The sequence below is a fragment of the Ursus arctos genome, unplaced genomic scaffold (assembly GCF_023065955.2).
Source record: "Ursus arctos isolate Adak ecotype North America unplaced genomic scaffold, UrsArc2.0 scaffold_23, whole genome shotgun sequence".
In the NCBI taxonomy this organism is placed as follows: domain Eukaryota; kingdom Metazoa; phylum Chordata; class Mammalia; order Carnivora; family Ursidae; genus Ursus; species Ursus arctos.
Window position 1 is genome coordinate 8,009,785 of NW_026622908.1, and position 26,862 is coordinate 8,036,646.

A 26,862-nucleotide genomic window follows, 5' to 3' on the forward strand; every position below is an offset into this window, starting at 1 on the left:
CGGAAGCAGGAAGACACAGGGTAATACACCAGACTGCTTCCTTCTTCGGTCATAAAGGTCGCACTTCGTGATACTGTACTCATGTGTTTGAGTCCCGATCCTTTATCCCATATTTGAATCCTGTAAGTATGCACGTCTTTCTCTGCTAATACTTTAATGCTCATTTTTAACCACTTTAGCATATGTAATAGCCACAAGCAGGACTCTTGCCACTCCCTTCTGACATAAGTCTCTCAGAGCCTCTGGTCTTAATGCAACACTCTTCATCCTCCACCTGGCCCTCCTGGGTCTGGAACTCACACCAGAAACCTCTGAGGGACATCTCTTGAGGGACAGGCCCAGGTAGGACCGGACCCTGGGGTTGCCCTCACTCAGAAGGTAAGAACTGCATCCATAATATCACTGACCAGTTCGTGGGTCTGCACACTGGGTGATCTTTGGACTGAATCCTTCACCACGGGAAGACAAGGCTGGGCGTTTATTGTTCTGCAAGTTCCCTTCCCTCTAAACGCACAACAGAAATAGCTAACATTGAGAATTTATGGGCCACGTACTTTACATTCATGATCTCATTTAATCCTCTCCAGAAGTCTTTGAGGTATTACTACCCCTGTTTTATAGCTGAAGAAAAGCAGGCTCAGAGAAGTTAAGTAATCCATTTGAAATCACACAGCTAGCAAACAATAAGCCGTCTAACTCCCGTGCTCTTAGTTATTAAAATTGGAGTATACAGAAGTTAAACAGCTTGTCTGCAGTGAGAAGGCTAAGGAGTGACTGGCCTGGGATTCAAATCTCGAGCTCACCCACCTCCAAGCCTTTTCTTCGCCCTACACGACAGGGAAGAGGCTTGAAGCACGCATGTTTAAGGGAGGCCCGTGAGAAGAGCATACATTCAGCCGACCAGAGCCAGAACTAGCCTTTAAATAGAAATTGGACGTAAGGTGTGTGAGAGCAGGCTCGTTTCAGCGGACTGGCTGGTGGCGTTTGCCAATTAGAGAACAAGATCTTTGCAGCGTGTAGTGGACTTGACCAATGAGAGCTGCATATTGTGAGGCGTGGGTCGTGGAACAGGCCAATCAAGTAACCGTGAAAAGGGGATTATCCCGTGAAAGTGGCCAGTCAAGGAGTCGCAGCTAGACCTGAGCCTCTGAGCTGGGAACTTGCTGCTCAGAGAGGTAGTCTGACTCCCTAATGTCACCCGGCTGCTCTGGCCTCTGCCTGGCGCCGGGGTTCCAGGAAACAGGTCGGAGGCCTTCCCCGCGCCAGCAGGCACTGCCAGCGCGCCTTCGCTCATAGATGAGCCATGAGGTCAACCGTTTTAGTGACTCACCTCCTGAAAATGAGGCGGCAGTGACAGGCCTTACTGTTTCTCTTTAAGCATTTAAATTGATTTTTCCAGCTGGGTAAGTTCTCCCCCTTTGTTTTTATACAGAGGCTTAGGATGTGGCTGGATATCAGCTCCAAAGATATTAACCAGGTAAAACGCCCCCCCCCATGCAGGACCCGCCCTCTGTGACTAATAAAACTGGCTCTCTGAAACCGTGGTCAGGTAGTGACCCATCTGAGACAGCCCCACACTGGTGACTGCCTAGGAAAGCCACCACCGAGGGCTGAGGGATAGCCCTAACTAGAGACAGGGACAGCCCCATCCAGAAACACCCCATTGAGTGATGACCCCACCCATGGCCACAAATTCAAGAGGTCACATGTCTTTGCCGGTCCTCTAAGCCATGTGATGCCTCCCTTTTGGGCACAGACTTCGGGAGCTCCAGGGATTTTGTTATTGTTTTTAAAAGATTTTATGTATTTATTAGCGAGGGAAAGAGAGAGAGAGAGCACTACTAGCAGGGAGGAGGGGGAGAGGGAGAGGGAGAAGCAGGCTCCCCGCTGAGCTCCAGCCCAGGACCCTGGGATCATGACCTGAGCCGAAGGCAGACGCTTAACCCACTGAGGCACCCACTTTCCCCTGGGAATTTTATACGTAGAGAATCTCCAGAGAAGGAAAGGAGGTCCTGGTGGCTGCATTCCTTGGAGTTTACTCTCTGTTCAGAGTTGTTTGCTATTCTGCCACGCTGTGTCAACCCCCCACCCCCCACAGTGCTATTTCCAATTCATGGGGCCTTCCGGGCACAGGCACGCCCTGAAAGCAGAGCCTCGGGCAAGAATTTAATGGAAGCGTGGCCCTAGGTTGCAGACCTGTGGGGGTAGGAAGAGTGAACCAGGGGAAAAGGAAAAGCCAAGATGAGGGCATGCTTCCTTGAGGTTCACAGGCAGAGGGGGCTTGATTCTGCTGGAACCTCTGAGAAGCGTTCGGAGGCCTCCCAGAAATAGCCACCTGACAGATGATAGCAGGACTCGTCCTTCATTGTCTCCCTCCGTCACTGGTCGAAAATTGCTTCTGGGGAAGCTGACTTTCCTGAGCTTCCAGACAGCATTTGCAAGCTCAGGTCAAGCTCCTGCGGCACAGCGGGGGACCCTGAATCCAGATTCGGAGACTGGCTCTGCTTGAGGCAGGACGGGGAGAATGCGTCTGAGCTCACCTAGGACTGTCCACCCGGGCTGCGGCTAAAATCTGAGGGGGGCCAGGGGCTTGTGGCGCAGACACCACGGGCTACACATGCTACCTTCCTAAACAATGTTATGAACTCTGAGGGAGAGCAACAAGGAAGCAGACCCAAAAGGAGCAAGAAATGTGAACCAGTGTACCTCACCCAACTCGAAGGATGCAGTGTTCCACACTTCTACCCAAAAGGCAGCGGAGAAAAATGTCCTGGCTTCTGAATCCTACAAGTTTGGGTTCAAATCCTGGCTCGGTCACTCTGTAAGTTAATAACCTCAGGTATGCCATCTGGCTGCTCTTAGCCTCAGTTTTCTCGAGTATCTAATAGGGATAAAAATACTTCCTTTATAAAGCAGTGGTGTGCCAGGCCCTTGGGACATAATGAGCCCTTTTTTAGCATATGGCAACTCTTACTAAAGGGCTGGCACATTTTTCCTCAGCTCCAGGCTCTGAGCTCCAAACTCTCTCTGAGAGAAGGTGGCCATTTGACCTTCTCTAGACAAGAGCTGCTTGACCTCCTGACATTTTGAAGGCCAAGACCAGATAGCCATCTGGCCTCTTCTGTCTTCACCCTCAGACCCTTAACAGAACCACTTCTTGTCCTAAGTATTTGGTTCAAACCTTTTAGGAAGTACAGGAGAAGCAGGTCTGAGTAAGATAGGTAAAATCTGGGTATTTTTTTAAAAATGGGATAGTGTGAGAAAGATTCGTCTTTGAAGAACCATCTTGACCTTTCCTTCAATCACTGAAGACACAAATGCAAGCTTTCCTCTACAAATTTTCCATTTCATAGTCTGGGTGTCCATACCTTTGGGCGAAGCAATACCTTTAGGTGGACATTATAATGAGCAAACAGATTCCAGAGGTGAGTGTTCCGTCGTGTCAAATCCAACCACCTGTATTCCTCAACTGTGCTAACAAGTGGTGTTATGTCTATAAAAGATATTTTTAAAACTGATTTATTGCCCTTATTTCCATTATTCCCAAACTTCCTTTCCTGCTATTCCTCAAATTTCCAACTTCAAATGACTTAAAATGTGTCTTATTTTATCTGAGTTAAAAAGATCATGGGCTTTAGTTCAAGAACTTCCTTCCCCTGGTATCCTCTGCCTTGGGAGTCTGGGATTGGACAGGAGCCCCCGTATCAGACCCCATCACCCAGACTATAGGTTTACAGAACTTCTCCAGAAGGAGCTGGGGAAAGAGCTAGGAGTGGAGAAATCAGAGTTCTGATGTAGGCTCTGCAGTGAACGGCTGTGTGACCTAGGGCAGGAACCTCACCTCTCTGCGCCCCAGTTTCCTGTTAAGGTGAGGGGCTGAGACCAGAGGTACTCTGAGAATCGGTGGTTGTGATCCTTAGGGGCTTAGGCAGAGGTCCCTGGATAGCTGGGATTTTCTGAGCCCCGCCATGGCGTCCCTGGCCTGGCTAGGAGCTCCCGCAGGGCAGGATCACATTGCCCCAGATTCCACGACTGGCTGCGGCACAGACCCAGGATCGGGTGACAGATCCATCCAGCCTGGACTGGCTCAGCCTCTCAGCTACAGTCGCAGCCATGGGGGCTGGAAAACCAGAGCTAATGCAAGCCAGCTGGAGGCTAGGACAAGATTGATGAAGGACAGGGAGAGGATTTGGCCAGGGGGCTGGGCAAGGGGGTAGAGCATAATTAGTCCGGCCTGCTTCCCAGAGGCCCCCAAGCTGGCTAAACCTCATTAACTGGGAACCCCCAGTGGGGAATTCCTGCTCATGACCCAGAGAAGGAAGGGCTAGTTAGGAGTTAATTAGTAGTGAAAGTGCCAATCGGGGAGTGTTTAAACTGTTAAATGGCTGAGCACCTGTTTACCTACAAACAACTGATATGTCAATTATCTGGCCATCAAAGCAGGTCCCCGACCATAGTGATTACCAACCTCGGGTGATCCTCCAGGTCACCTAGGAACCTTGTTAAGCATTAGTCCCCAATGCAGTGATCCTGATTGATCGGTCAGGGACGAGAACTGCTGCTCTAACCATTCCGTTAGCACAAGATCTCTTGGCCCAATCTCAGAGACTACATGTATCAGCAAGCAAGAAGTAATACCCAACAGGTATTACTATCATTGGTCTTTCTATAATTTATTTAGCATTTACTATGCACCAAGAACAATGCTTCGCCTTTAGAATGCATTGCCTCTTTTAATCCTTGTTACAGCTCTTTTTGGTAGGTGTTATTGTCCCTTGTCAATAGAAGATGAGGTAGTTGAATTCAAAGAGGGGAAAAACTTACTAGAAATAATAGTAAGTGGCAGAGATTATATTCGATCCCAGATATTTTGACTCCTGAGCTCAAATATTCACTCCAACTTTTTTAATGATCCTGAAAGCCTTTCCTGTCCATTCACTGACTAAGATGATACTGTCAGGCCTTTAGGGATAGTCATAGTGCTCTGCAAGACACTGCCCATTATATAGATGGGAAAACCGAGTCTCCAGAAGGAGACATTAACTGATTCAAAGAGTCCAGGTTTATGGTTCCCATGCCTGGGCTATTTTCCATTAGCCAGTTATGGACTAGAAGGAAGGAGAGAGGTCGACCTCCAGTGCTAAATGTCAACATGTGTCCTGGTATTCAAGGGCCAGAGCGATTCAGTTACAAGCACTAAGCTCTAAGCACAGCCACACCACTGACCCCAAGTGTGATCTGGGACAAGGCATGAACTTCTGTGGGTCTCAGTTTCCCCATCTGCTAAATGGGGCTGCAGCTATTTGGTTTGCCTCTGCTTTAGAAGGAACAAGGGAACACATGAGTGAGAGAAGAGAGTGTTGTAATGATATAAAGGATTGCTCCAACTGATGTGGGGCAGCCTTGACTTTAGGGAGCAACTTGTACAACTATGTGGCTACTTCAGGCTTGATAAGATGGTCTGTTAGGCCCCAGGCTCAGAGCTGGTCTTCCCCTCCCTGGGTTACAGGAAGCTAAAGAAAACACCTTCTAGTTTTCTCTAGGAAACGGGCAAGATGGTTGACCAGATGACTCCCAGACTTTCTATGTGACTCCTGTATTTGACTTTATTGGTTGGCCAAGCCTTGCAGTCCTACCCCCAGACCAAGGGCAGTTTCCCTCAGAGCCAACCTCACCTAGGGGCCACATCCAGATGCTCGCCTCGTTCCCTTCCGGCCTTGGTGGAGGCATGAGCCTCCCCCACCTCCTGTTCACTCCTCGCTCCTCGGCCGCCAGCCCAGCAGCTGTTGCCTCAGATCAGTGTGGACCATCTAATCCTCTCTCCAGAGCCCTGGCCCCCTCCTCAGGCAGTAAATTAAGGAGGATGTAAGAACAGAGGGCACCAGCGTCAGCAGAGCGGCATCCAAAACATCCCCCCCGCCCGCGCCTGAGTCATAGGGCCCTGAATTGGCCCCTCTCTGCTTGGGGAGAGGAAAGAGGAGGCAGGGAGAGCCAGGCCTGAGGGAGGAAGGAAGTGAGACTCTAGAGGAGGGGACACCAGCATCATGCAGGGCTTGGAGCCCAGGCATCAGCTTCTTTATCATGCCCTGACCCCTTAACCCCATCCCTTTCACATGCCATACCCACTCCCACCATTGTGCGTCCATCCCGAAGATGGGCAGAAAACAGTTAGCTGACAAGACCTCAAGGGAACACCTCACTCCAGGACACAGACCAAATCCTTGTGCTGAGGAGCTATAGGACATCTTTGGAAATGATATCTTTGGCAGCTGTCCTCGCCTCCTGTCCCCGAGAGCATAATCTACAGCACTGACCTTAAAAATTCTATTCCTCTCTGACTTACAAACACCATCCAGTACTCCCTATGCATATAATGTCTTGAGGTCTACTCCAAGAGCTTCCAGATCCGACCAATCTACCAACAAACTAAGAGGAAGAAAAAGGGAGAACAATGGCCAGATAAAAGTGGAATGGCGTCTACTGGTATGATGCAGGAAGAAGGGCAATGTAGGGCTCCTGCTCTGCTTTTCACAGGTGCCCCCGGGAGGAGGGGCTGGTGAATAACACAGTGGCTTCTGACGCAGAGATCAGAGTGGGTGATAAACCCCACGAGCTTGAGATTTTAAGTCAGCGAAGTCAACACTACCTTTTAGACATCACGGGGACATAGCAGGATGAGACCCATCCCTCAGAAACAGGGTGGAAACGATTCATGTGCATGAGGAAAATGGGTCTGTTCAGAGGGAAGGACAAGCAATCCTGTATGTCAAAAACATCAATGTTTGTATTTCAGTCTTGCTTTAAATACCATTATATGCAGATGACTACCGACTTTCTATCTTCCGCCCAAATCTCGCAGATAAACTCCAAAGTCTTCATCTAGCAGCCTGCTTGATGTCATCGCTTGGGTACCCTACTGAGCTCCCAAATGTAACCTTTCCAAACCTGAGCTCCTGATTTCCTCCCACAAACTTGCTCTACATACAGCCTTTCCCACCTCAGCTTATGGCAATTCCATCATTCACATGGCTCAGGGCGAAACCTGGACACAGTCTTTGAATCTTCTCTTTGTTTCCCCTCTCCATTCCCATATCCAATCTGTCAAGAGATTCCACTGGCTCTACTTTCAAATACTATAGCAAAAGCTGACTATTCCTGCGTCCTTCCCCTGTTAGCGCTGTGAACCCAACTACAGTTGGCTTCCACCCAATTCCTGCCAAAGCCTTTGTACAAGTCCCTTTGCCTCTACCCTTGCCTCATCACACCCTCCCACCCCATCTGTTCTTAGCACAGCCACTAGAGGAATCCTTTTAAAATTGCAAGTTAGGGGGTGTCTGGTCGGCTCAGTTGGTTAAGCATCTGAATCTTGATTTCAGCTCAGGTCTGATCTCAGGGTCATGAGATCGAGCCCCGCGAGGGGCTCCACACTCAGTGTAGAGTCTGCTTGAGTTTCTCCCTCTCCTTCTGCCCACCCCACACCCCTGCTCATGCATGTGCACTCTCTCTCTAAAATAGATAAATAAACAAAATCTTTTTTAAAAATGCAAGTTAGTTCTCATAACTCTTCTCAAAACTCTGCAAAGTTCCCATTTCAGTCAGACTAAAAGCCAAAGCCCTGGCAATGCCCACAAGGCTCTATGTGATCTTGTTCCATCAACCCTTGGCCCTCAGCTCCCACTACTCTTGCCTTTGCTCTGCTCCAGGTACACCGACCTCCTTGCCGTTTCTCAAATCTGATGGATGTGCTTCTGTTTAGAACCTTTGTTGTAACTGTTCCTTCTGTTTAGAATGTTCTCCTGCCAGATATTTACTCTTCTCATCCTACACTGTCTTCGAGTCTTTGCTCAGATCTCATCTGTTTAACAAGGTCTGCCCTGGCCATCTGACGGCAATTGAAGCTTCTCTCCTCTAGCATCCTGACCACCCTTGTTCAAACCTATGTTTTAATTTTTTATTAGTAACACTAATAGTCTCGGAGTACATAATTCACTTTCTTATTATCTTTATGCTTGTTGACCATCTCTCCCAGCTAAAAGGTAAGCCCCATGAGATCTGTATTTCGTTCACTACTATATCCCAAGTGCCTGAAGTGGAATGTGGCCCACTCATAAGTGAATGAGAGTCCTAAAGAGAGTCCTAAAGCTCTCTGGCTATATTAGGGAAGTGGAGGTTGGTCTATTGAAACATATCCCAGTACTGGCCCAGAGGTCCATTTAGGCAATGATGGGGTCCCCATTCCTCAGATGTCCTGCTACAAGGGATTTGTGGCTAAAATTCTAACATGGTGCATATACTGAGGTGCCAAACTTATGGCTGATCCCATCAACACGGGCAAAACCTGGAAGCAATTTACTCCCGATATTCTTAGAGTTCACTTCATGCCTGCTATTCTGTTCTTGCCTTCATAACTGGGTAACTGGCCTGGTTCTTAATTTAGACTAACCCCTTACATTTAGATATCTGTTCTCCCACCCATGGCAGCCAGGCCCACCTTATACAAGTGCCATTTAGAGACTTCTTCGGCTACTTAGCTCAAATGGCTTATTTTGTCACCAACTTCTGCCCCATTTCCGTTTTGCCACCCGGGCATGAGAAAGTACTGTATTAGTTTTCTATTGCTATGTAACAAATTACCCAAACTTAGTGGCTTAAGACAATACCACTCAACATCAATTGCCATCAGAGAAATGCAAATGAAATCCACAATGAGATACTCACCATGATGGTTTTAATGAAAACATTTAAAAGAGAGATATAATAATTGTTGGCATGGATGTGGAGAAATGGGAATCATCATACAGGGCTGGGGGGAGTGTAAGTGGGTACATTCACTTTGGGGAAGTCTGGCCGTTCCTCAAAAAGTTAAACATACAGTTACCATGTGACCCAGAAATTCTAATCCTAGGTATTTACCCAAGAGAACTTAAAACATACGTCCACACAGGGGTACCTGGGTGGCTCAGTAGGTTAAGTGTCCGACTCTTGGTTCCAGTTCAGGTCATGATCTCAGGGTCATGGGATCGAACCCGAAGTTGGGCTCCATGCTTACTGCGGAGTCTGCTTGAGATTCTCTCTCTTCCTCTCCTTCTGCCCCTCCCCTCACTTGCGCATGCTCTCTCTCTCTCTCTCCCCAATTAATTAATTAATTAATCTTTTAAAAAAACCCAACATATGTCCACGCAAAAGCCTGCTCACAAATATTCATAGCCACTCTACTCATAATAGCCAAAAAAGAAGAAACAACTCAAATGTCCATCAATTGATGGAGAGATACACATAATGCGTCAGATCCATAGAATGGGATATTATTTAGCCATAAAAAGGAATGAAGTATGACTATATCTTATAATTTGGATGAACCTTGTAAACATGCTCAGCAAAAAAAAAAAAAAAAAAAAAAAAAGCCAGACACAAAAGACCACAATTGTATGATCCCATTTATATGAAATGTCCAGAGGCGGCAAATCCATACATATAAAAAAGGAGTTTAATGATGGCCAGGGGCAGGAAGAAGCGGGGAATGGGGAGTGACTACCTACTGAATATAAGCTTTTGCTGTTGGGGGAGTGGTTGAGGAAAATACCCTGGAATTAGACAGTGATGATGGCTGCACAACCTTGTGAATATAATAAAACACACTGAATTGTACGCTTTAAAATACTCACTAATTAGTTCGCAGTTCTGTAGATCAGAAGTCTTTGTAGGGTTGGCTGGGTTCTAATCTCAAGGTCTCGTAAGACCAAAATCAAGCTGTCAACAGGAGGGCAGCATGAGACATAGGCCAAGAATCTGCTTCTAAACTCAACAGTTCTTTGTTGGCAGGATCCAGTCCTTGGGGTTATGGGGCTGAGGTCCCTGTTCCTTGCCGGCTGGAGCTGTCAGCACCTTAAAGCTACCTGCATTTCTTCTCATATGATCCTCCATCTTTAAGCCAGCAAATGAGTTCAATGCGTTGAGTCCTTCTTATGCTTCAAATCTCTCTGGCTTCCTTTTCTGCCCCCAGCACGAGAGAGTTCTCTGCTGCTAATGACCCATGGGATTACATCAGACCCCCTCAGAGAATTGCTCTTTAGGGTCAACTGTCCCACATAACGTAATATAATCAGGGGAGTGGTGTCTTACCACATTCACAGGCTCCATGGATTTAGGCGTAGAATCTTGGGAGCCATTCCTAGATATTCGGCCCCTACAGCACCTGATAATTATTTTTGGGTGTACTGACTGATGATTTTATCTTCCAGAAGGAGCAAGCATTCCTGAGCATCTGTTCCATTCAATGCTAGGGAATTCCATGAGTTACCCCCTTGTCTCCCTGGTCCTTAGCCCAGTCATGCCACTCAGTGAATACTCGAGCGTCTGCTTCCTGTCCCTACCTGAGGTAGCTTCCTGCTCAGTTGAGAAGACAGGGAAGTGCTGGGTGCTATCGCTGTGGGAGGTAAATACAAGTGCCAGGAGCACATGGAGGTTGTAACGTAGGGAATGGTTTCTTTGAAACCACTCCTGACCTGTTTAATGAAGAGAGAAGTAACCAAGTCACTTTAGAGCTTGACATAGCCATAGAGGTTATCCATATGAGATAAAGGCCAAGCCTCGCCCTGTTTTTGGAAGGCAAATTTCAAAAAAGTAGAAGGGAAGATAGGCTCCCATGAGCAGATGTGTTATTCAAAGGTAATATATTTTTTAATTTAATTGCCAATGATTCCTATGAAGAAAAGTTAAAGAGTGAAGCAGGGGGAGGGTAGTATCCAAGGAGAACAATTTGGAATAATAGGACCTCTGCAGAGTTTCTTCTGATAAGTGCTTTCATTCTTCCAACAAATACCTACCGAGGGCACTTTTCTGGGTGCTAGAGCCCGGGGAGAAACCCCGTGGAAAATGCCGTATGGGGCCTCAACGATGGCTCCCACTGATCCCTGCCTCCCGGTATAATGTAATCCCTTCCCTTTGAGTGTGATATCAGCAGAAGTCATGGGATGTCACTTCCAAGATTAGGTTTTTTAAAGACGTGCCTTTGTTTGGGATACATTCTCTCTCTCTCTCTCTCTCTCTCTCTCTCTCTCTCTCGTGCTCTCTCCCTTAGCTCACTTGCTCCGAGAGAAGCCAGCTGCCATGTTGTGGGCTGCCCCATGGGGAGGCCCACATGGCAAGGAACTAACACCTCCAGCCAACAGCCAGTGAGGATCTGAGGCCTGCCAACAGCCACATAAGTGAGCTGGACCTGGATCGTCCCCTAGTCACGCCTCGAGATCACTGCAGCCCCAGCCAACACCTTGATGACCGCCTATAAGAGACCCTGAGCCAGAGTCACAGCGAAGCTGCTCCTGGATTCCTGACTCACAGAAACAGTGGGATCATAAAACTCTGTTGTTTGAAGCTGCTAAGTTTTGGGGTAATGTGTTACGCAGGAATAAATAATACAGAAAGGTTTATAAGAGCGATGACAATGTTTTATAATAGTTATAATAAGGAATATACCCAAATATTCTTTATTGGAGGATGAACCACAGAGAGGCTTTGAGAGAAGGGAGGGTTTGAGAGAGGGGAGTCAGAAAGGGAGGGGACCCACGTGGAGTGAGACTTGGGAAACGCTAAAGGCAGAAAACAGGGTTTCTTGAGTTTTGTTTAGGGCAAGAAGCAGAACAAAGAAGGCTCCTTGTCTGTCGGGGCTGAGGTGGCCCAGGAGCGGAACTCCCCCATTCCACTTTTCATCTACTGTCTCCAGTGGGGAGCACTGAGCCGCAGGCTGCTTCGCTCATTTCTCAGATGTTGTCAAGAGCGTCGTCAGAATCAAGTCTGGTCGGGGCAGACTGAAGGGCATGCCGAAGAAGACTGTCCCAAAGCTCAGAGCTCTGCTTCTGCATTCTTCTCCTTAGGCCCCAAGAAATCGCACACTGCAGGCCCAAGAGCATGTGAGGTAAGATTGTTGAAGTGCTATCAGTGGCCCTTGGAGGGGTCTGGGGAATAGCAGAGGTCAAGCTGTTGTAGGGAGCAGACACTGGCCTTACTTCCAGAAAGAAGGAGGGGGATCCTGAGACTCTGAGCGCTCCTGATCTGGGGAGGGGGCCTAGAACAGACTGAATCTGACGTGTGACTCCAAGCCCAGCCCAGAGTTCACTAAACAGCTCAGGCCTAGGCTCATGTGCCTTCTTGGTTTTTAAATAGCAGAGAATGAGCAGTCATAGCCAGGACCCAAGTAACGCTGTGGAAATGGCGTATCCTGATTCCATCTCCTAATTGACAGCCTTAATTCCTGCAGAAAGTGGAATAAAAATACCACTAGGATGATGTATGACCATTTGAACAATATGGCCAGAAATTACTGATTAAAGGAACATTATCAACTGCAGTGGTCCCGGGAGCCTCTCAGCCCCCACTGGATAATAATATTATCGGTTAACTTGTATTGTGGACTTAACCTATTCTAAGCACTTTCTGTGGATTGTTTCATTTGATTCTTCAAACAGTCCTACGAGATAGATACTTACTTTCCACTCCATTTCACAGAGGAGGAAACTGAGGTGCAGGGAGCTTGACAGAATCACGCAGTTAGGGTATCACAAAGCCAGGACCGGTGTCAGGTTGGCCTAGACTTAATGCTTTTGTCTTCGCCATGTGGCCTTATTGCCACAGAGACGGCAATTCCACGTCCTTCTACCTGGGAAGAAGCAACTTGGCTCAGTTTGTAGCTCTGGTGTGGGGCATGCGTACCGGCAGCCCTGTATTAGTGTGTGTGTCTGTGTGAGCAGTGTGAGTGTGCACATGTGTGGTATTTGTTTGCCTGTGTGCTCTGAGCCAGTAAGTTGTTGGGAAAGTGAAGGGGGCAGGGCACTGCAGCCCTGCTCATACAGGGGAGCAGCAGGAAGTTGGTCAGTGGGTCAGGCAGCCAGTCACCCGAGCAGGAGGGTGACAGGTGGGCAGGGCTGTCGGGGGTGACTAGCCGGCTCCCACCTGCTGGGGCTGTCCACCAGCACCAATGCTGGCAGTGCCTGAGGCCAGGACCCCCAGCAGGCTAGTCCCAGAGGCACACTCCTCCAGGGGACATCCCAAGGTGGTGGAGAACACCCCCCCCACAGCCAACCCCAAGTTCTGACCCAGACCTAAACACCCAGATTCCACTCTGTCCTCTCTTACCCACCCCCACACCAGAGGCTAAAAAGCTTCCCTGATGCTCAGACCTTGAGAGCTAAGTGATGGGATGAGATGGAGTAGGGACACGTGGCCAGCGGGTGCCCTCCCACACTCATCTGTCTTCGGCATACAGATGACTGGAAGAACACGACCTTGCTAATGTTGTGGGATAAGAAAAGGCAAAGGAGCGCTCAGAGGTCATCTAAATCACACCTCTTTATTTTTTAGACAAGTAAAACAGGTTCAAAGAGGCCCCAGGATGCCCCCCACCAAAGACCCTAGGATCCATCAGGGGGTCTAGCAAAAGTAAGAGGATGAGAACTGAAGTTTGGCTACTCTGGAGGGAGTTGAGTTCTGCCTGGGAACAGCATGAGAAGGTGAAGGCCGTAAATATGTGTGCTGGAAGACAGGACCCCAGGAACTTTACAAATCCAGGTGGGGAGGAAGCCAAGGACTGGCCAGCGGAGGGGGGCAGAGCAGATAAATGAGAGGGTCGCACACAGAGTGAGGAGGTTGGGGCCCAAGCCTTGATCCCGTGATCCCTCGGCGGGGGATGGGCAGGGAGCTGGCAGGTGGGTGGCTCTGGGGCAGGTCCGGGCAGCGCAAGGTCCTGCGAGGGAGACGGGGCGGGGGTGCGGCTCTAGCCGGCCTGAGGACCCAGAGGGAGGCTGAAGGACATACGCGGCGGCGGCGGCGGCGGCGGCGGCGGCGGCGGGGGGGGGGGGGCCGTCTGGGGGCGGAGCGGGAGGCTGCTAAGGGATGGGGTGGATGGGAGCGCCAGGTCGCCGGCGGTGCCTGGGAGGCTGCGCAGGGCTCCCGGGGAGGTGGAGGCGGCGGGGCGTGGGGAGGGGCCCCTGGGCGCGTGGCCGGGCGGGCGGTGGGCTGGGGCTGCGGTGATGGGCGGCGCGTGGCCGGCCGCCCCCAGCTGTGGCGTCGCTCAGGCCCGGCTTAGCGGGCCAGGCCCGGGGATTAGGGGCAGTGGCCGCACCTGGTGGGGCGGCCGCAGGGCTAATGCTGTGTGACCGCGCGGCCCCGCCCGACAACTGGCTCCCTCCCGCCGAGAAGGGCTGTGGGCTCGTTAGCCCGCGCCGGCGTGTGCGCGGGGGTGTGCGGCCCGCGGCGTGCGCACGCGGCGGCCGTCTGCCCCGGCCCCCCGCGGCGTGGCCCGGGGACGGTCCCTGGTCTCCGGGACTCCAGAGCGGGGCTGCCAGGGGCGGGGCCCGAAGGTGTTCTGTCCCGTGCCAGGGGGTCCTCGGGGTCAAGTGGGGGCCACTTGATTGTGTGCCGCTGTGAGCAGGTGTCACCTTGTGATGGTGTCGCTTCGGGTCTGAGTCCCCGGGGGTCTGACTGGGGATACCTCCAACGTGATAGTCCCCATTATCACCGGATGTTGACTCCGTGTGGCCGGCCAGGACCTTACCCCATATTTGTGAGACTCAATGTCTCTGGACAAGACTCTATGGGGCACCTGCATACTTGGAGTATGTGCTTAGCGGGTTTCAGGGGTGTATCCCTCTGCAGGTGTAGCCTTGGGGGCCCAGGCCACCCAGCAAGCTGCCTACTTCCCAGCGACAGTGTCTATTCAGTCATGTACCCTGCAGGACCCCAAATCTCTGGTGCTGAGTGGAGACAGTAGGAGGGGAGTTCCCCTGCATTCCTCCCCTCCCTAAACTTGGGCCTGCCCGCTCAAGAACTTCCCCAGCCCAGGCCTAGCTCAGGGCCCCCAGACCTGCTTTAAAAGGCACATTTTTCTACCAAAATAATGGGATCTGGACAAAGCTTGTGTTGGAATTGGGAGTTCTTATCCAATGCCACAGGTAAGCCTCTGGGCCTCTGTACTTGCTGTTCCCTCTGCCTGCAAAGAGGCTTCTCCCTTTCCTAGAGCACAGGAGCACCTCCACCAGCCTTCCGGCCGCACTCCCACCCTGCCCAGCTCTCCCCTCTCCTTGCAGAAACTTCGCTCATACCTGGCTTGGGCTATTCCAATGTCATTTGCATCTCCTGGAGCTAGGAACTCCCTGAGAACAGAGGCAGGTCTGGACACGTGATAGGTGGCAGGGAATGCTCACTGAGTTGAGGCACTGGGTAGCAGAGCCATGGACTCTGCCCTTGCCCACCACCAACTAGCAAAAGCCAAATAGGGGCTTCAATTCTAAGAGGCAGGAGGGTCTGACCAGCCCTGCCTCCACTCACTCCTCTATGTTCACACACGTCCTATCTCCTCCAGGGAGGCACCAAGCTGCCGTAAGCAGCCCTGCGCCACCCCCTCCCCCAGCAGTCTCCCTAGCAGTGAGGAGCTGGGCTGAGCTGTCCTTACCCGCCCTCCTGGCCTCACCCTGGCCTTGCCTGGAGATGCCAGGACACACAGCAGGTGCCTGGACAGACTTGGGCCTGGAGAGAAGGGCTGGGCACAGCAGGCCAGCCTCTGGCCAAGAATAGGACTCACAGAGAGACCAAGTTCCAAAATCTTCCTCTTCCTCCTTCTCCTCCCCCACTACTTCGTATTGTTAATAACAGCTGCTATTTACTGACCACTTACTCTCTGCCTTACACGGTGTTTAAGGATGTGTGTGCATTATCTACTTAATCCTAAATCAATCCCGAAACGCGGGTGTTATTCTCCCTATCTCTCTGATGCGGCAGGAAATATCAGAGAGGTGTATTTCTCGTCCAAGGTCACCTCGCAGAGCCAGGTTGGAGGCAGAGCCAGGATTCTTTCCATGGCCTTGTCACCCAGTGCCACCCCAGATGTTGCTCTGCTCACCCTGGGCGGCAACTATGTTATACGCCTGCCTCCCACATTAGAGCTGTGGGACACAGGACTGTCCTGTCTTCCCAACTGTCCCACAGACGGCATCGAGGAATGCCAACGGAATGATAGTATCTTGGCTGTTAGCGGAGCAAGTGCTAGGGTTCCAATCCCAGCTCTATCTTAATTATGCTATGACTTTGGAACACTAATCTTTCTGTCTCTGTTTCATCATGTATAAAATGGGAAGGATAATCATATGGTGGTTTGAGAAGACTGAGTCAACTTGGGAAAGTTCTTGTCCTATAATAGGACAAGTATATATAGTATATAAGCATTTGCTAATACCCTTATTATCCATTAGTAGCTCTCACTGGACTAGACTGGGCCCCACCCCACTCTGCTGTATCCCCAGCACTTAGCCCAGGCGTGGCCTCTAGTGGGTCCTTGCATTTCCTCATCTGTAAAATGGGGCTAATACTATCCGACCTCCAGGATTAAGGGGTCGTATGTAACATGCCTGGCATGGGGCAGAGGCGGGCATTGGTAGCGGCACTAGTGGGGTTTGGGTATGTGGAGGGGGGCAGAGCCGGAGCAGGCTTTCCTGGATTCCCCATCTTCAGATCTAGGGCAGAGGCTGCAGGAGCACATCCTCTTGCCTGCATACCCTTCAGGCCAGGCTGTGCCCCCTCCAGCATGTGGAGAAACCCCCGTGCCAGTAGCTACCTTGGAACCAAGGTGCCTTCTCCTCACCCCTTCCTGGGTCTCCCCCGAGGGACTGGCAGCTTAGGGCTTTGGAAATAGAAGTCAGGTGGGCAGGAAGTACCCGGGAGATCCTCCCGAGGCAAACCTCTTCAGGAGCGGAACCCTATTCAGATAAGTTCTTGTGTGAGCCCTGATATATAAAGCAGAAGGAGACGCCATTTTGCTATTACAAATTGATTTTATTGGTTTGGGGCACCTGGGTGGCTCAGTCGCTTAAGCGTCTGCCTTCGGCTCAGGTCGTGATCTCAGGGCTCTGGGATCAAGCCCCATGTCAGGCTCCCTGCTCAGCGGGGAGTCAGCTTCTCCCTCTCCCTCTGCCCGTCCCCTCCTGCTCGTGCTCGCACACACACACACACACACACACACACTCTCTCTCTCTCTCAAATAACATATAAAATCTTTTTAAAAATTTTACTAGTTTAAATATGTAACTCTTCTTTCTTATAAAGGATGCTACTGTTCTCCACCACTACAACAGAGCCTGGCACATAGTACACACTCAATAAATGATTATTGACTGAGTGGATAGTCAATCCGTGGAAAAAAAGTGTTATTTTGGTGAATACAAATAGGTGAAAGGGGGGGAAAGGGGGTCATGTATGATAGCTGGAGAACCCTACTAGCCTGAAATTCTCACCCCGCGTTTGTGGAATCCCTGTAGCATTTCTGAATGGCCCAGGACTCCACAGAACACCATTTGAAAACAACTGGTCTACACAAATCCTTTTAACGAATGAGGACCCTAGGGCCAGAGGGTCAGTGGGAAAAGCAGGCTAGAACCCAGGCCTCCTGACTCCCCATCCCAGGGCTCCCTCTCAGCCTTGCCACGTGATGCCTTCCAGGGACCCGAGGGTGGACTCTTCCTGCCATTTCACCCTGCCCGGGACAGCCTGTGTGCCAGCAGCCCACCGCCCTGCTCCAGGCACTTCCCGCCAGCCTCTGCCCTGGGCCTGAGCCAGGCAGGAGCCAGGCCCTTCCCACTGACTCCGGGCCAGGCTCTGTTCCTAATGTGTGTCATCCGGGGAAGGAAGGACCATTGCCCAAGACCCCTCTTGGAACCTACTGGGCCCCAAATGGCGGGCATTCCCGAGGGGTGCCAGATTCGCAGAACCTGCTGGGTAGGTGAGACGTGGGGGGGATGAGTATAGCCATCGAGGACCTGGTCAGGGGAAACATCCAGGAGCGCCCCAGATCACGGGCCCCACAGCAGTTGGGGGCATTTATGGGCCTTCCTATAAACTTCTGAGAGGGTAACTTTATCCTGCTTCTTTCGGCCAAGTATCCTCCTCCAGCAGCTGGTCACAAAGCTGGTTAATCTCCCAGAGTGCTCAGCTTAAAACCCGTGACTCACAGCACAGCCAGTGTGGGGGAGGGGGCAGCTGCCTCCAAAACGTGGCGCCCAGAGTCAGCTGTTCCGGGGGACTTCTCGGGTTTCTCCAAACTCAGGCCTGAGGTTCGGGGCCCTCTCTTCCCTCCTGGAGTCCTGCTCCTCACTGACCCCTCGACATGAGCCGTGAGAGGTCGAGGTCCTAGGAGGAGGGCCAGTTCCAGGGCCTTGGCTTTGGCCAAGATCTCAGGATGTCCCCAGGAATGACCAGCTGGCTTGGGCCCTCAAGGGAAGGGAGAGGTTTCAAGTGTAACTCTGGGACTAGGGAGAGGACAGCCCTGCAATTCGGGGTCCAGCGCCCGGATAGATCTGAAAAATGTTTCTTTGGATCATGACACCCTCGCTGAAACTGCCGTTGCTCAAAGCCAGCGAATGCCATGAAGCACAAGGAGAATGACTGAAGAGCGCCAGCAGAAAGCGACGCAAATGTCAAGTGGCCTCCCACTTGAGATAAGCAGAACAGACACACGAACTCAAAGGGAGGAAAAGGGGAGTAATGAAGAGTATTGTCCTTGGAGTTGGAGAGACGGGGGTTCAAGTCCCAGTTCTGGCACTTGCTGGCTGAGTGGCTTCTCTGAGCCTCAGCAACCTCATCTGTCAAATGGGGACAGTGATAGCACTGACCTGGGTGAGTTAAGGTGAGAAGCAGATGAGATTCTGTTTTGCCTCCTGAGCAGGTGGGAGCTATTATTATTATGACCGTTATCATCATCCTCATGATCACTCAAAAGACAGAAGAATCCATTTTCATTTTTCTAAATTGAAGTAAAGTTGATACACAACAGTACATTGGTTTCAGGTGGACAACATAGCGATTCAACGACTCTACACGTTAGGTGACCCTCACACGAGTGTAGCTACCATCTGTCACCGTACAGCGCCACTGCGATATCATCGACTACATTCCTCGTGCTGCGCCCTTTCTTCCTGTGACTCACTCATTCCCTCACCGGAAGTCTGGATCTCCCACTCCCCTTCATCCATTTTGCCCCTCCCCCCCCTCCCCCGGCAGCCGCCTGTTTGCTCTCCGTATTTTTGGGCCTGTGTTTTGTTTGTTCATTTGTTTTGCTTTTTCTGGATGAGTCCATTGTGTATGTGCGACGTCTTCCTTGTCCATTCATCAGTCAGTGGCCACATGGACGGCTTCCATATCTTGGCTCTTATAACTAACGCTGCGATGAACATAGGTTAGCGTACATCTCTTCACATTAGTGTTTTCATTTTCTTTGGTTAAATACCTGGTAGTGGAATGACTGGATTGTATGATTTTTTTAAAGATTTTATGTATTTATGTGACAGAGAGACAGCCAGCGAGAGAGGGAACACAGCAGGGGGAGAGGGAGAGGAAGAAGCAGGCTCACAGCAGAGGAGCCTGATGTGGGGCTCGATCCTGTAATGCCAGGATCACGCCCTGAGCCGAAGGCAGACGCCTAACGACTGCGCTACCCAGGTGCCCGGATTGTATGATATTTTTATTCTGAATTTCTTGAGGAATCTCCATCCCGTTTTCCCCAGTGGTTGCCCCAATTTACATTCCCACCGACAGTGCACGAGGATTCCCTGAGGAGAATCCGTTTACATTTGTCAGGGACTGTGTCCTATGTAGGAGGAGGGAAGCGAACCATTTGAAAGGCTTCCAGAGACTCCTCTCATTTGGTAGGAATCTATTCAGATGTGTGTAACTCTCTAAATGATAAGCAAGTATCTGCCAACCAGTCGCATTGTGCTTGCTGTGGCTGAAAACAAAACCCAAAAAACAGCGCGAGCCGGTGCGTGATGGAGGGTCCCACTGGTAGCTCCGCGCAGCAAAGCATAAATCATGCGTTAGCCTTTGCCCTTGTATCTCCGGCGACTCTTACTATCTTCTATCCTATCTGAAAAGTCCCAGAAACAGCCTAAGATTCCTGTGTGAGGAGGAACTGACCGCTTTATAAGTTCCTATTAAGGGCCTATATAAAACACATGCATTTGACCGCATCTAATCTCTGCAACAAGCCTATGGGGTAAATGCACTATTATCCCTTTGGGGAAGACTAATTACACTGATGGACCCAATTCTTCACGCCTCCTTGTGTCCATGTCTTTGGCCACATGACGTGGCAGCCCTTCACATCAAGTGGCATATTTCTCTACCCCTCAGTTCTGAATTCAGTCATGTAACTCGTTGTGGCGCAAGGGGTGACATCCAGGACTCACGCTGAGGTTTGAAAAAGTGCTGCTTGCATTTTGAAAAATGCAGTTGAGAAAGTGTGCTTGAAAAAGGGTGTTTCTGCTTGCGTTTTGGTCCCGCTGCCATCACCGTGAAAACATGCCCCAGCTAGCCTGCTGGACAGTGAGAGGCCCGTGGAGCAGAGCGGAGGTGTCCCAGTTGCCCCAGTCAAAGCCAGCCCGGAGCAGCCAAGAAACAGTCAGCCACAATATGTGAGTGAGTCCAGCTGAGCCCAGAACAGCTGCCCACATGAGCCCCGGAGAACAGCCCAATCTGAACAGCCAACCTCATATCGTGGAGTCACAAACTAAATAAATGCTTATTGTTTGGGGGCCCCTGAGGGTGGGGGTGGATCATTGTAGAGCATTATCACAGTGGGATAGATAATACACACACCTTTTTGAAAGAAATAGACTTTATTTATTTATGTATTTATGTATTTATGTATGTATGTATGTATGTATTTATTTATTTATTTATTTATTTATTTGAGAGTGCGAACCTGAGTGGGGCAGGAGGGGCAGAGGGAGACAGAAAAAAATCTTGAGCAAACTCCCCACTGAGTGAGAACCCTGACCTGGGGACTCAAACTCACGATCCTGAGCTCATGACCTGAGCCGAAATCAAGAGGTGGATGCTTAACTGACTGAGCCACCCAGGCACCCCTCAAATAGACTACTTTTAAGAACAGTTTTAGGTTCACAGCAAAATTGAGCAGAATATATAAAGGTTTGCTGCATGTCGCCTGTTCCCATATACACGCAATCTCCCCCACTATCGACATCCTGCCATGGAGTGGGACATTTGTTACAATCAGTGAACCCACACCGACATATCACAGTCACCCAAAGCCCATAGTTTACACTAGGGCTCACTCTTGGTGTTGCACATTCTGTGGGTTTAGACACATGTATAATGAAATGGATCCACCATTAAAGTTTCACATAGAATAGTTTCAGTGCTTTAAAAAATCCTGTGTTTTGCCAATTGATCCCTCCTCTCCCCATAACTCCTGGTAACCACTCATCTTTTTACTGTCTCCGTAGTTTTGCCTTCTCCACAATGTCTTATAGTTGGAATCAAGCAGGATGTGTCTTTTTCAGATTGTCTTCTTTCCCTAAGTAATATGCATTTAAGGTCTTCTCATAGCTTGATAGTCCCTTTAATAATATCCCATTGCCTGGCTGTACCACAGTTCACTTATGCACGTACTGACTAAAGGACATCTTGGTTGCTTCCCAGTTGTGGTAAACCACTTTTTAGATGAGGAAGCTAAAGTGCAGAGTTGTTAAGTAGTCTGTCTAAAATCACACAGGCCTGAGTGGCAGGTCTGGGGACTCAAACCTAGGTCTTATTCCAGAAGTCATGAGCTTTCTTTTCTTCTGTAGGAGGATCCCAACTAAACTCTGCTCTTTTAGAGCTCACGGCTTTGGCCTGCGCTGGTCCCTAGACTTAGACGCTCTTCCTTCCCTCTCTGTTCCTCTGTGTTTAACTCCAAGTCTGTCTCTGTGAGACCTTCCCCACTCCTCTCCTCCCCACGCCAGTCCTTTCTCTGTGTCTCTACTTTGAGTTCCTTGCATTGAAGATCTTAAGGAAATTCTCACTGAGGAACATTCCAAAGTAAGATCCCAAACTAAGATGCAAGCATTTCTAACCAGGTGGCTAAGAACTAATTATCTTAAGGCACTAAGGGTGTGAGGGAGGGTGTTCTTTGCAGGGATCTATTGGGGCCATGAAGACTCCCCCTTGGGGTGGCACATGCTTTCACCTTTACCTCAAGCCAAGAGAGAGAGGCTTTAAGGACATCCCATAAGAATCTGAACACATCTCTCCTACAGTTTGGGGGACGTAGCAGGCTGACATCTGAGGAATACAAAACCTGAAGAGTGAGAAGATGACCCAAAAGGCCTGGAGTTGCAGAGTAGAAGGCTGCTTGCCATAGATATCTGGGCAAGGATTCATGTGTACTTTCTGTGGATTATATGTGGGCCATATAGGAAAGAGCCAATACGGGGTGACTTAGAGATTGCCCTAGAGACCATCTAGAGAGCAGTGGGGCCTCAGCAGGAGAAAACTGGAGGTATACCACTGAACACCTGCAGTTGCAAGAGATCAGTGGAACAGAGTTGCAGGTGAGGGGTCCCCAGCAATGAGGGCAGGAAGAAACACCAAAGAAAGCACCAAGATGGGAAGAGTGAGGTTTAAAATGCTTTTCAAGCCTGGAAAGCACTGCTAACTAGAATATTGTAACAGTACCAGCCAAACAAGTACATCCCCGCCCTGCCCACCCCTCTCCTCTGCCTGCTTTCCCTGCAACGTGTAGCAAGCCTCATTGACTACAGATGTCCTATCCACAGCAGACGCAAGCTGGCAAGCAAGGGAGAGAAGCCTCCACTCCAGTCACATTTCAGAACAAGAGTTTTGACCATTGTAATCTCTGAATGGAGATTGTATTTGCGTTAGTTTTCTGTTGCCCCATGACATAATGATCGCAAACACCCATAAAGTAGCTCTCCATTCGTTCTACAGGTCAGAAGTCTGGAATGGCATGCCTGGATTCTCTGCTCAGGGCCTCACGAGGCTGAAGTTAAGAAGTCAATGGGCTGAGTTTTCATCTGGAGGCTCTGGGGGGAAAATCAACATTCAAACTCATTCAAATTGTTGGAAGAATCCAGCTCCTTATGGTCTTATGACTCAGGTCTGAATTTTCTTGGTGGCTTCTGCCCGGAGGTTCCCCTCAGCTCCTAGACTTCTCTCTCAGGTCCTGTCTGTGTGGCCAACTTATCCTCCAGGCAACGATGGCATGTCAAATCCTTCTCATGCTTTGAATCTCTGACTTCCTTCTTTGTGACAACCTGTAGAAAATGGTCCACTTTTAAAGGGCTCCTGTGATTGGGTTAGGACCACCCAAATAATCTCCAAATCTCGAGGTCAACTCTGTCATGTAACGTAACCTATTCATTGGGGTAAAATCATCAAATCCACAGTCCTGGTGATTATCAGAATGTAATACATGGCAGGCAGGAGGGAGGAGGGGAGAAATCTTGGGGGAGATCTTAGATTCTTCCCCAGTATTGCAACCCAAAATATAATCATTTTTATTATCTTAGAGAGACCAGAGAAGTCATGAGACTGCCTAACATTTCACCTAGGATTAGGAATAGAACTATTATGCTAAAGAGCAGTTTTAAAGGGATTGTGAGAGACCCTGTCCCAACAGCAACAAAAAATTGTTCATGATGACCTCCCACTGCTCATTCTTGCTCAGTGCAAGGATTGTTACGGCACCACCCCTCCCAAGTTAGTACTAGTTTCATCTGCCCTCTGGGATCAGAAAATGTTTCACCATCTGCCCTCCCCTCTAGAACTTTAGGGATTTGAAGGAAAAGACCAAGGCTTGCTCATTTTTACAGCTTCCAGAACTGGGCACAGAGCAAAGCTCATGGTTTGTTGAAAGAATGCGTGAATGAGCTAAGAAATGGGAACCACTTGCAACAAGTAGTAAAACTGTGATTCCCTTCTGGCCCCTCCTCCTGAGAGCCATAAACTCATTAAAGAGCTGCCCTTGGGAACCATTTTTAACAGAATTATGCCTGCATAGTAGACATTTGCTGATAGCTGCTCCCAATTAGGCCAAGCTCAGTCTCCATCTTTAGGTAGAACAAGAGAGAGGAGGATGGAAGGAGGGGCAGGCAGGACAGACCCTTTCACTTCTCCCTCCCTGACTTGGGCTGGGCCTGTTAGATGACAACTGTAACTAATCTAGAAGTCTGTGTGTAAAAGAGACAGGCTTAAATGTTGGCGATTCAGAGACTAAGGGATGTTGGACCTCTCTAACATTCGATAGGGGGCCTGACCATTGAGGTGTGGACAGGTGAGACCTTAAAAGAGGGCTGTTTATTGAGTCCTTCCTGTGTTTCCAGCTCTGTGCGTTGGCTCCACTTTTCATGCAGTCTCTTATTCACACCCAGCACTTCAACAAATGTCGTTCACATCTTCACTTATGAGATGTGGAAAGTGAGGCTCAGAGAGATTGAGGAACTTGCCAAAGTCATACAGTTAGTGGCAAAGTCAGGCGTACAACAGAGAAAATGGGACTCCCAGAGTCCACAGGCTTAACCACATCACTCATGCTGCTTCCTTGCCTGTAGCTCTTCCGCCTCGTCTTCCCTAAAGGTTATCCCACAACCTCTGCTTCCATCTCAGGGGCCCCATCTGTTAGCCTGAGGGAGAATCACCAACCTCTTGGCCCTATCTGCAAAATGAGAACAATCCTTTCTTAGCTGCCAGCAGTCAGCTGAGTCCAACAAATACTTTGCGTCCTTTACGTTCACATAATTTCCTGGGCATAGCTCAGCCACCACACTTAACCACGTGCATGATACATGTTATTTCCCAGGGCCTATGTCATCACCGGACACATGATAGTATGCATATTAATTAAGACACATGTTAGGCTGCTGTAACAACAAAGACACCTAAAAATGCAGTTCATTCCTTTCTTATGTGACATCCCAGGAGCAGGAGATGGTCAAAGAATTGTATGGCGGCTTAACAGTACTGGGACCCAGGTTCTTTCTGTCTTATTGCTCTGCGATCTTGATTGATTGTACATCAGTAAGCAATCACCATCACATGATCTAAGATGAGATATTAGTTTCCTATTGCTGCCGAAACCAATTACCAAAGCTCAGTGGTTTAAAACAACCCACACTAATCTTGAGCACCGAGTAATGAATGGATTTGTTGAATCATTATATTTCACACCTGAAACCAATGTAACACTGTATGTTTTATGAATTTTAAAAAAGGGATGAATAAACAAATAAAGGAAGAAAACACATACTTATTATCTTACCATTATGGTGATTAGAAGTCTGAAGTAGGTCTTACAAAGCTAAGATCAAGGTACTAGCAGACCAGTGTTCCTTCTGAAGGCTCTGGAGGACAATCCTTTCCTTACCTTTTCCGGAGTCTAAAGATTTGATTTATTTATTTGTCAGAGAGAGAAAGAGAGAAAGAGATTGAGACTGAGAAAACAGGGGGAACAGCAGGCGGAGGGAGAAGCAGCCTCTCAGCTGAGCAGGGAAGCCCGATGTGGGACTCGATCCAAGGACCCTGGAATCACAACCTGAGCCAAAGGCAGACACTTAACTGACTGAGCCACCCAGGTGTCCCCCTTTACCATATTCTAGAAGCTACCTCATTCCTTGGCTCATGGCCCCATCGCTCTGACCTCTGTTTCGGTAATACATTTTCTTCTCTAACTCTGACTCTCCTGCCTCCCTCTTTTCCTTTAAGGACTCTTTTGATCACATTGGGCTCACCTAGATAATCCAGAATAATCTACCCATCAAGATCCTTAACTTAATCACATCTGCAAAGTCCTTTATGCCATATAGGATAACAGAGCCCAGGGTTCTGGAGATTAGGACAAGGGCATCTTTGGTGGCCCATCATTCTACCACTGATGGCTACTCCAGCCCCTGCCATTCACCCACATTCCAACCAATGAGGAGGAAGAAAGAAGAAGAAAAATTACAACCAAAAAGTTACAAGCAAATCATTTCCACTTAAACTACATTGGCTAGAACTTACTCATATGGCTACAGCTAGCTGCAAGGGAATCTGGAAAATGTAGTCTTCTGCTGGGTGATCTTACTGCCAGCTAAAAATTATATCAGTACGTTTTTTAAAAAGTGAAAAAACCCAAAATGACACCACTGGGATGCAATTAAAAAACAAACAAGACAAACAAACAAAACCAACATCTCCAGAGCGTAAGAACTCTGCAGAACACACAACTCAGTTTTTTTTTTCAATAAATAAATTGCAAAGGAGAAAGATATGGAAGAGGAACTTTTACACTTAAAGGGACTTAAAAGACAGATTAATAGGGACGCCTGGGCGGCTCAGTCATTAAGCGTCTGCCTTCAGCTCAGGGCGTGATCCCGGAGTGCTGGGATGGAGCCCCACATCAGGCTCCTCCGCTATGAGCCTGCTTCTTCCTCTCCCACTCCCCCTGCTTGTGTTCCCTCTCTCACTGGCTGTCTCTCTCTCTCTCTCTCTCTGTCAAATAAATAAATAAAATCTTAAAAAAAAAAGACAGATTAATAACACAATGTGTAGGCCCCATTTGAATCTTTATTCAAAAAAATAAGAATATGAGATAATTGGAAATGTGATTACTAATTGAATATTTGATTGTATGAGGAATCGCATACTGTTAATTTTATTAGTACTCTAATGGTATTGTACTTATGTAAAAAAAAGGTTCTTATCTTTTAGAAGTACTAATCAAATATACACAAGTGAAATGATATAATGTCTGAAATTTGTTTGAGAATAACAGGAGGGGAGGAAGTGGGCAGTACGTCAACAGGTCAGGTCAGGGTTAGACACCGGTTAGTGGCCATCAGAGCTGGTAATGGGCTTCTTATACTATTGTGTCCGTTCCTATGTTTGGAATTCTTTACAATAAAGAGTGAAAAAGGAGTTTTGGCCGGGAAGGGAAAAAGAGGTAGGGGAGGGGCTGAATGGACAAGAACAAATTTGATGAGCCCAGCAAGGCCCCCACTCGCTTTCTCCCCACTTCCCCATCCTTTCCCTAGTTCCTGGACAAGC

General features: G+C 49.1%; 1 long non-coding RNA gene across 1 annotated transcript; it reads left to right on the plus strand.

Moving 5' to 3' along the window:
* The first annotated feature begins 1,837 nt into the window (after positions 1-1,837).
* On the plus strand, positions 1,838-26,558 carry LOC130544622 (uncharacterized). Its single transcript, XR_008961033.1, has 3 exons — positions 1,838-2,821; positions 11,081-11,914; positions 22,768-26,558. It is a non-coding gene; the product is annotated as an uncharacterized LOC130544622 (long non-coding RNA).
* Positions 26,559-26,862: the final 304 nt, after the last annotated feature.